The sequence below is a fragment of the Triticum urartu genome, chromosome 7, assembly GCF_003073215.2.
Source record: "Triticum urartu cultivar G1812 chromosome 7, Tu2.1, whole genome shotgun sequence".
In the NCBI taxonomy this organism is placed as follows: Eukaryota; Viridiplantae; Streptophyta; class Magnoliopsida; order Poales; family Poaceae; genus Triticum; species Triticum urartu.
Window position 1 is genome coordinate 709,408,823 of NC_053028.1, and position 9,298 is coordinate 709,418,120.

At 46.2% G+C, this 9,298-nt stretch overlaps 1 long non-coding RNA gene across 1 annotated transcript; it reads right to left on the minus strand.

Annotated features, from left to right (window-relative positions):
* Window positions 1-4,034: 4,034 nt before the first annotated feature.
* LOC125522561 lies at window positions 4,035-8,728 on the minus strand. Its single transcript, XR_007289825.1, has 3 exons — window positions 5,498-8,728; window positions 4,531-4,728; window positions 4,035-4,407 (listed from the first exon to the last, which is right to left on the minus strand). It is a non-coding gene; the product is annotated as an uncharacterized LOC125522561 (long non-coding RNA).
* Window positions 8,729-9,298: the final 570 nt, after the last annotated feature.

Consider the following 9,298-nt stretch of genomic DNA (forward strand, 5'->3'; position numbering starts at 1 on the left):
TTACGGGCTGAAGCAAGCGCCAAGAGCTTGGAACTCAAAGTTAGACCGAAAGTTTGTCACGCTCGAGTTCAAAAGATGTCCTCAAAGATACGAAAGACAGTCTATCAAGGCACTGATGAACAGGTGAAGGTTTTGAAGATGCCGACCAAGGAAAAGCATTGGCGTCAAGCTTACGGACGAGCGACGACAGGCAAAGACGGTCCCTGAAATGCTACGAGTGACGGCAAAAGTAATGCCAAAGATAACCACTGCAAGTAGCAGCAATTATGTTTGGGACCCAGGTCGAATGAAGAGAAGCCATGTTTAAGGGGGTGAATATTAGAGTTAAACACGGCTTAGGTATTCCATACATGTACCTATACATCTGTGGCCGAGTAGGACTAGTATTAGAAACCGACTTGGTTTGCTTATGCTAGGCTGAGCTGTTATATATAGCTGCGTATCCCCCCTGTAATCAATAACGAAAAAAGATCAATAAAGAGAAAAGTTAACAGGTTCGACAGGAGCCTGTAGCTATCACCGAAAGTCTCTCCATCTGTTGTTTCGTTCGCTAGTTCCGCCGAAGAGCTGAAGTTGAATCGATCAAGTCGTTGTTAGTCCAAGCAGCTCCACATGCAGGAGTTGCACGTACGTGTGGTAGGATAATCCATCCAGTTGCTTACATGTGTGCTAGCTTAGCACGTACGTGTACGTTGTGATCCTGGTGATCTGATCTAGAGGATCAAAAGCCAACAATTGGTATCAGAGCCAGTTACGATTGAGTACTCCGATTTGTGTTTACTCGGAGTTGAGGAGCCAGCGAACTTCGTAGAGGCGAGCAAAAGTTCAAGTTGGATGCACGCCATGGATAAGGAGATGCTGGCGATCGAGAGCAATGGCACGTGGACTTTGGTAACCCGACCTCCGAACCAAAAGGCCATAGGTTTGAAGTGGGTTTACAAGTTGAAGAAGGACACGAACGGTGCCATTGTGAAGTACAAGGCAAGACTCGTTGCAAAGGGCTACGTACAACGTCAAGGAGTTGACTATAAGGAGGTGTTTGCACCGGTTGCTCAAATCGAGACGGTGAGAGTGCTCCTAGCTTTGACAGCACAAGAGGATTGGAAGGTTCATTATATGGATGTAAAATCCGCTTTCCTCAACGGCGACCTCAAAGAAGAAGTGTACGTGGAACAACCCCTCGACAATGAGAAGCAAGGAGAAGAAGGGAAAGTTTACAAGCTCAAGAAGGCACTTTACGGGCTGAAGCAAGCGCCAAGAGCTTGGAACTCAAAGTTAGACCGAAGTTTGGTCACGCTCGAGTTCAAAAGATGTTCCCTCAAAGATACGAAAGACAGTCTATCAAGCACTGATGAACAGGTGAAGGTTGAAGATGCGACCAAGGAAAAGCGTTGGCGTCAAGCTACGGACGAGCCGACGACAGCAAAGACGGTCCCTGAAATGCTACGAGTGACGGCAAAAGTAATGCCAAAGATAACACTGCAAGTAGCAGCAATTATGTTTGGGACCCAGGTCGAATGAAGAGAAGCCATGTTTAATGGGGTGAATATTAGAGTTAAACACGGCTTAGGTATTCCATACATGTACGTATACATCTGTGGCCGAGTAGGACTAGTATTATAAACCGACTTGGTTTGCTTATGCTAGGCTGAGCTGTTATATATAGCTGCGTATCCCCCCTGTAATCAATAACAAAAAAAGATCAATAAAGAGAAAAGTTAACAGGTTCGACAGGAGCCTGTAGCTATCCCCGAAAGTCTCTCCATCTGTTGTTTCGTTCGCTAGTTCCGCCGAAGAGCTGAAGTTGAATCGATCAAGTCGTTGTTAGTCCAAGCAGCTCCACATGCAGGAGTTGCACGTACGTGTGGTAGGATAATCCATCCAGCTGCTTGCGTGTGTGCCAGCTTAGCACGTATGTGTATGTTGTGATCCTGGTGATCTGATCTAGAGATCAAAAGCCAACAATTGGTATCAGAGCCAGTTACGATTGAGTACTCCGATTTGTGTTTACTCGGAGTTGAGGAGCCAGCGAACTTCGTAGAGGCGAGCAAAAGTTCAAGTTGGATGCACGCCATGGATAAGGAGATGCTGGCGATCGAGAGCAATGGCACGTGGACTTTGGTAACCCGACCTCCGAACCAAAAGGCCATAGGTTTGAAGTGGGTTTACAAGTTGAAGAAGGACACGAACGGTGCCATTGTGAAGTACAAGGCAAGACTCGTTGCAAAGGGCTACGTACAACGTCAAGGAGTTGACTATAAGGAGGTGTTTGCACCGGTTGCTCAAATCGAGACGGTGAGAGTGCTCCTAGCTTTGGCAGCACAAGAGGATTGGAAGGTTCATTATATGGATGTAAAATCCGCTTTCCTCAACGGCGACCTCAAAGAAGAAGTGTACGTGGAACAACCCCTCGACAATGAGAAGCAAGGAGAAGAAGGGAAAGTTTACAAGCTCAAGAAGGCACTTTACGGGCTGAAGCAAGCGCCAAGAGCTTGGAACTCAAAGTTAGACCGAAGTTTGGTCACGCTCGAGTTCAAAAGATGTTCCCTCAAAGATACGAAAGACAGTCTATCAAGCACTGATGAACAGGTGAAGGTTGAAGATGCGACCAAGGAAAAGCGTTGGCGTCAAGCTACGGACGAGCCGACGACAGCAAAGACGGTCCCTGAAATGCTACGAGTGACGGCAAAAGTAATGCCAAAGATAACCACTGCAAGTAGCAGCAATTATGGTTTGGGACCCAGGTCGAATGAAGAGAAGCGATGTTTAAGGGGGTGAATATTAGAGTTAAACACGGCTTAGGTATTCCATACATGTACGTATACATCTGTGGCCGAGTAGGACTAGTATTAGAAACCGACTTGGTTTGCTTATGCTAGGCTGAGCTGTTATATATAGCTGCGTATCCCCCCTGTAATCAATAACGAAAAAAGATCAATAAAGAGAAAAGTTAACAGGTTCGACAGGAGCCTGTAGCTATCACCGAAAGTCTCTCCATCTGTTGTTTCGTTCGCTAGTTCCGCCGAAGAGCTGAAGTTGAATCGATCAAGTCGTTGTTAGTCCAAGCAGCTCCACATGCAGGAGTTGCACGTACGTGTGGTAGGATAATCCATCCAGCTGCTTGCGTGTGTGCTAGCTTAGCACGTACGTGTACATTGTGATCCTGGTGATCTGATCTAGAGATCAAAAGCCAACAATTGGTATCAGAGCCAGTTACGATTGAGTACTCCGATTTGTGTTTACTCGGAGTTGAGGAGCCAGCGAACTTCGTAGAGGCGAGCAAAAGTTCAAGTTGGATGCACGCCATGGATAAGGAGATGCAGGTGATCGAGAGCAATGGCACGTGGACTTTGGTAACCCGACCTCCAAACCAAAAGGCCATATGTTTGAAGTGGGTTTACAAGTTGAAGAAGGACACGAACGGTGCCATTGTGAAGTACAAGGCAAGACTCGTTGCAAAGGGCTACGTACAACGTCAAGGAGTTGACTATAAGGAGGTGTTTGCACCGGTTGCTCAAATCGAGACGGTGAGAGTGCTCCTAGCTTTGGCAGCACAAGAGGATTGGAAGGTTCATTATATGGATGTAAAATCCGCTTTCCTCAACAACGACCTCAAAGAAGAAGTGTACGTGGAACACCCCCTCGACAATGAGAAGCAAGGAGAAGAAGGGAAAGTTTACAAGCTCAAGAAGGCACTTTACGGGCTGAAGCAAGCGCCAAGAGCTTGGAACTCAAAGTTAGACCGAAGTTTGGTCACGCTCGAGTTCAAAAGATGTTCCCTCAAAGATACGAAAGACAGTCTATCAAGCACTGATGAACAGGTGAAGGTTGAAGATGCGACCAAGGAAAAGCGTTGGCGTCAAGCTACGGACGAGCCGACGACAGCAAAGACGGTCCCTGAAATGCTACGAGTGACGGCAAAAGTAATGCCAAAGATAACCACTGTAAGTAGCAGCAATTATGTTTGGGACCCAGGTCGAATGAAGAGAAGCCATGTTTAAGGGGGTGAATATTAGAGTTAAACACGGCTTAGGTATTCCATACATGTACGTATACATCTGTGGCCGAGTAGGACTAGTATTAGAAACCGACTTGGTTTGCTTATGCTAGGCTGAGCTGTTATATATAGCTGCGTATCCCCCCTGTAATCAATAACAAAAAAAGATCAATAAAGAGAAAAGTTAACAGGTTCGACAGGAGCCTGTAGCTATCACCGAAAGTCTCTCCATCTGTTGTTTGGTTCGCTAGTTCCGCCGAAGAGCTGAAGTTGAATCGATCAAGTCGTTGTTAGTCCAAGCAGCTCCACATGCAGGAGTTGCACGTACGTGTGGTAGGATAATCCATCCAGTTGCTTACATGTGTGCTAGCTTAGCACGTACGTGTACGTTGTGATCCTGGTGATCTGATCTAGAGATCAAAAGCCAACAATGCATATAAGAATAATGGAGGCCGGCATGAGAGTAAGATGTAAAACATGAATGAGCGAATATATAGAGAATGCATTTGCATGTCCTGTGGTGTACTTATTACCTGTCGAGCCTCTGAGGTTAGAAACTGTCAATTGTGCAGACATAAGGCAGGATTTTGGTAATATCCACAGGATCTGAAATGAATGTGACCTCAACACCAAAAGAAGGAACTCCCCGGTGCTTAATGCCAGACTGTAAAGCCAACTCTTTGTACACCACATCTACTTCTTCCAATGTCTCGATGTGGTTGCTGACAAAACTGAAGAGAGAAATAAAAGATTACTATAAAAGTAAAATATTTTATAAGGAGTACAATGCGTATAGTTAATCTGGCCTGAAATTAATTTCTAATCACAGTTATTAGGTGAGGAAATAAAATTTCATAGAGACCTGAACTGAAGATATGGTTGTGACTGCATAGATCTAAACTAAATCACGGCATGATTTTTTGAACAAAGCACGAACAAAAAATATATTAGCGTATAATATCACAAAATCTCAAATTTATTCACTCCAGCGAGTGACTATGTGAACATATCGGTGTCCTGGTTAAAATGGAATTACAAAATAGGGGAGGCAAGTACCTAATAATGGATTCCAATCAAATAGGGAAAATAAAAAAAGAATTACCAGATTGTTGATATATCATATAAACATAGCATTTTGCGACATAACAATTATAAGAGCAGTAATATCTGAAGATAATGGGATAAAGTGGATGTTCGGCTGCTGCAGTTTTTCAAAACTATACACATGGAGAGCCAACAAAACAGTAATGATATTCTAAAGCAAAGAAGGTAATGGTCAGAATGGTGCGTCCCATGGTGGAAAGAAAAGGACACATTACTTACAACCATATGTACATAAATATTCTCCTAAAATGCATGAATAACCAAAGCAAGAATACTGATCTATCAAGCACAACATATTTAAGCGTACCATTCATCTACTGTATCAAGGAAACTGTCGCGAAAAACATGTAGGTAGGAGGCAAGTAAATCATTTAAGAAAAGAGTGTATGATCTCACCTTTAACAAAAAATCAAGATCAAAGGTTTATCCACGCTGCAAGACGGCACGCACCACAGACAGGGTACACAAAGTACAAACTGATTGTCATGCATGGACCTGAAGAGCACTAAAACCGAGAACCTTAATTTAAGCACCAAGGGGTGAGTGCTAGAAGAAAATTTTAAGTGCATAATAAATAACTATATAAATAGAAAGCTTTGCTGAAATCTTCTCCCAAAGCACGAATACAGAGATCGGATGAAATCTACTCCGCCTCAAAAACATAGATAATTCGACTCTATTCATGGGTCGTCTCAATATCTACGAAGTGGACATATTTTACTAAATTTCAACTATATGATTAAATTATCAGGCAATCTTTGTAAAACAATGGCATACGTTTTTGAAACCATATATCCAAACACAAGAAGGTAATAAGAGAAACTGACCTATTTCCATGATAAGGTTAGGTAAAACAAAAGGGCCATGCAAGAACACAAATCAAAGTTGATATGGGTACTTACCTCGAGCTAAAATACATTTATTCTCCGTTACCTATAGAGGCATGCATAATCTCATGACTAAGATGGTGAAGAAAAATAACAGCCCGAGCATACAAGTGAGAGGTTGATCTAACTGTTTACCTGTAATAGTATGGAACAACAAATACGGTGATGATTACCTCTATCTAAAATATTCGACATTAAGATAAGTGATAACAGTGTGGAACACCAAATCTGAAGGATACACATACATAGAAACTGCTAGATGATCAACGATTTCACATTAGTTCATCCCAAGAACACCTAGAAAGTATGGATTTTTTTTAGGTGCCTTGTAGTCGTAGATCGTCCTGACTGATCTTCGTGTAGAGCTCACATATCCACCTCGAGACTTGATTCAGTTGTAAAAGAAACTGAATCAAATGGAAGGAACGAACTGGATGGGGTAAAGAGATGGTACCTGTGACTGTCAACGTTGGCGAGGCTGCAGAGGTGCAGCCACTGGGCTGCTCTCATCAGGCCACCCAAACCCTATCCATGAAAATATATAAAGCGTCGGAGAATGCGGCTGCTAGACTCGCTTGTTGATATAGAGTACTGAGGGCATATTGGAAGAAGCACAAGCTTCATAATCATATCCTTCTTAATCTATCATCAACCAAAATAGTAGTGAATCAAACATCATCAGTTAAAAGGTTGGAATGGATTAGATAAAAACAAAAGTACAAAAGAATTATCCGTGAAAATGGAATACATGTTGCAAAATAGTGAAGTTCATGTGAAGAAATATATACATTCCCGTGTTGCTTTCCTGTTAGCCATAATCCATGTGTGCGTGCACGGCGTGGCGCGTCTGTGCGCGTGTGTGACGTGCGTGGGTGCGCGTGTGTGTTGTGCGTATGTGCGTGCGTCGCGTGAGTCTGTTAAGCTGTTAGTTGGCTGGGTCATAGGTAGTGGCCAAATGTGTGCCAGCCAAGTCAGTAGATATGCATGCATGTGTCTAGTGGGTTAGTGGCTGGGTGATCCCTGCATGTGTGTGTTAGTGGCCGGTGTGGCCGTGGATGTGTGCGTGCGCAAGGCTATTTATAGAGCCTGCGTGTGTGTAGAGAAAGTGAGCCGTGTGTAGCCATGTAGCCACTGTAAGAAAGAAAAGGATTGGGGCGTTCTTGCACCCGTGGCGGCGTTCGTGCGCCGGCTGGAAAATCTCTCGTATCCACTATTCTTTTTCTTCCACCTCCGTTCGAGTGAGAGGAGAGGTAGTTAGAGGATTTCGGTTCCAACAATTGGTATTCAAAGCCAAATTCGAGGGGCGGCGTGGTGCGCGGCGGCGTCCGCGGAGCGCGCAGCGGACATGGAGGCTGCGGCGCGCGGAGAGCGCAGTGGCGCGAGGGACGGAGACGCGGCACGGCGGTGCACGGAGCTGCGGGTTTCGGCAGCGGCAGCGAGTGGCGCTCGACGGGGCGCAACATGGCGGTAGCTGCATCGGCGGCGGTGCGCGACAGCGGCCGGTGAGGTAGCCGCGTTGCACGGCACCTGCGGCGGCTCGTGCTGGAAGCACACGGTGGCGTCGGGCGGCAACAACCATGGCGACGAGCTTGTCACGTCGGGTGCGTGTATGGGCGCGCGCCGAGCGCGTCAGGTCGACGGTGGGTCGTGTGTGTGCGTGTGGTGTGCACGGGCGTGTCCATGCACGATTGCAACATGTGTGCATCCTGTTGGCGAGATCGGGGGAGTATAGAGTTGGTCCTAGGCGGGCTCGCACAACCCGGACGTGTGCGTGCATGTCATGGGAGTGGGCAGAGCAGACCGGAACAGGCGCTCGGCGTGTACTGGGGCGTGGGGTACATGCCCTGACACGCCCCAGGATATAAAACCTCCCGTATGCGTTGTAACAAGTGTGGCTCGAGTTTATGCTTAAAGAAATCGGCCGTAGTTGCGGCCGGCGCCGTCAGTGCGCCGGAAAGAGAAGCTACAGCATGTGTCGTCGGAGATGAAGAAGGGTGTTCCCCGCGTTAACGAGGAGCCAGTGTTCTGTACGTCAGAATGGGCGGCACGGTCATGGCTTAGGGGGGGAGATTGTTAGCCATAATCCATGTGTGCGTGCACGGCGTGGCGCGTCCATGTGTGTTGTGCGTATGTGCGTGCGTCGCGTGAGTCTGTTAAGCTGTTAGTTGGCTGGGTCATAGGTAGTGGTCAAATGCGTGCCAGCTAAGTCAGTAGATATGCATGCATGTGTCTAGTGGGTTAGTGGCTGGGTGATCCCTGCATGCGTGTGTTAGTGGCCGTGTGTTAGTGGCCGGTGTGGCTGTGGATGTGTGCGTGCGCAAGGCTATTTATAGAGCCTGCGTGTGTGTAGAGAAAGTGAGCCGTGTGTAGTCATGTAGCCACTGTAAGGAAGAAAAAGATTGGGGTGTTCGTGCGCCCGTGAAAATATCTCGTATCCATTGTTCTTCTTTTTTTATCTCCGTTCGAGTAAGAGGAGAGGTAGCTAGAGGGTTTCGGTTCCAACATTTCCTCCTCACCTCACCGGCCTGCTCTTTCCGCTGTCACCGGCATCCTCCCGCTATCTTGCAACTCACCATATCGAACGGGTTGAGGGTCACATACTAACATGGTAGGAACACGACATGAACAAGAAGAGCACGAGTCTGGACGAAATACACCTACTCATTGTCACCTGAGTCCCTGCGTATTGTGCCAGAGATAAAGTCCACAAAAGAAAGTTCACCTTGTTATTCACTCTTCATCAGCATGCTTCCTGGTATGCACATATCTTTTTCAGAAAAAACAGAAAATTGAGAAATCAAAATAAGGTTATCAAATAACGGATGAAATCAAAAGGCAAAAGCTGGGAGTAAGAAGATGGGTGCCCAAGATAAAAGTTCACCTTTTTTTTTTGCGGGGGAAGTTCACCTTGTTCTTCACTCTTCCACAACATCCTTCCTCTTCTCTTCTTAGTTTGATCCACACACCTTTTTCAGAAAAAGGAAAATTTGATAAATCAAAATAAGATTATCAAATAACCGATGAATTAAAAGGCAAAAGCTGGGAGGAAGATGGGGGGCCAAAGATGTGCAACCTAAACTGGGGTTGAGGGGTGAATTCGGAACCAGCGGTGTGTAGTGAATAACGGCTCCACACCACCTTGACGCGAGCGCCACTGCAGCTCCAGGCTTGTTGCGGCTTCCCACATGTCCGTCATGCTCACCCTCCCCCGATCCTCCATATGCATCAGAGAAACCACGCCGCCCCTTACCTACATGGCTGCGACCTGCGCCCGATCTGAAACCACCATGCACGGCAACGCCGCATCGAT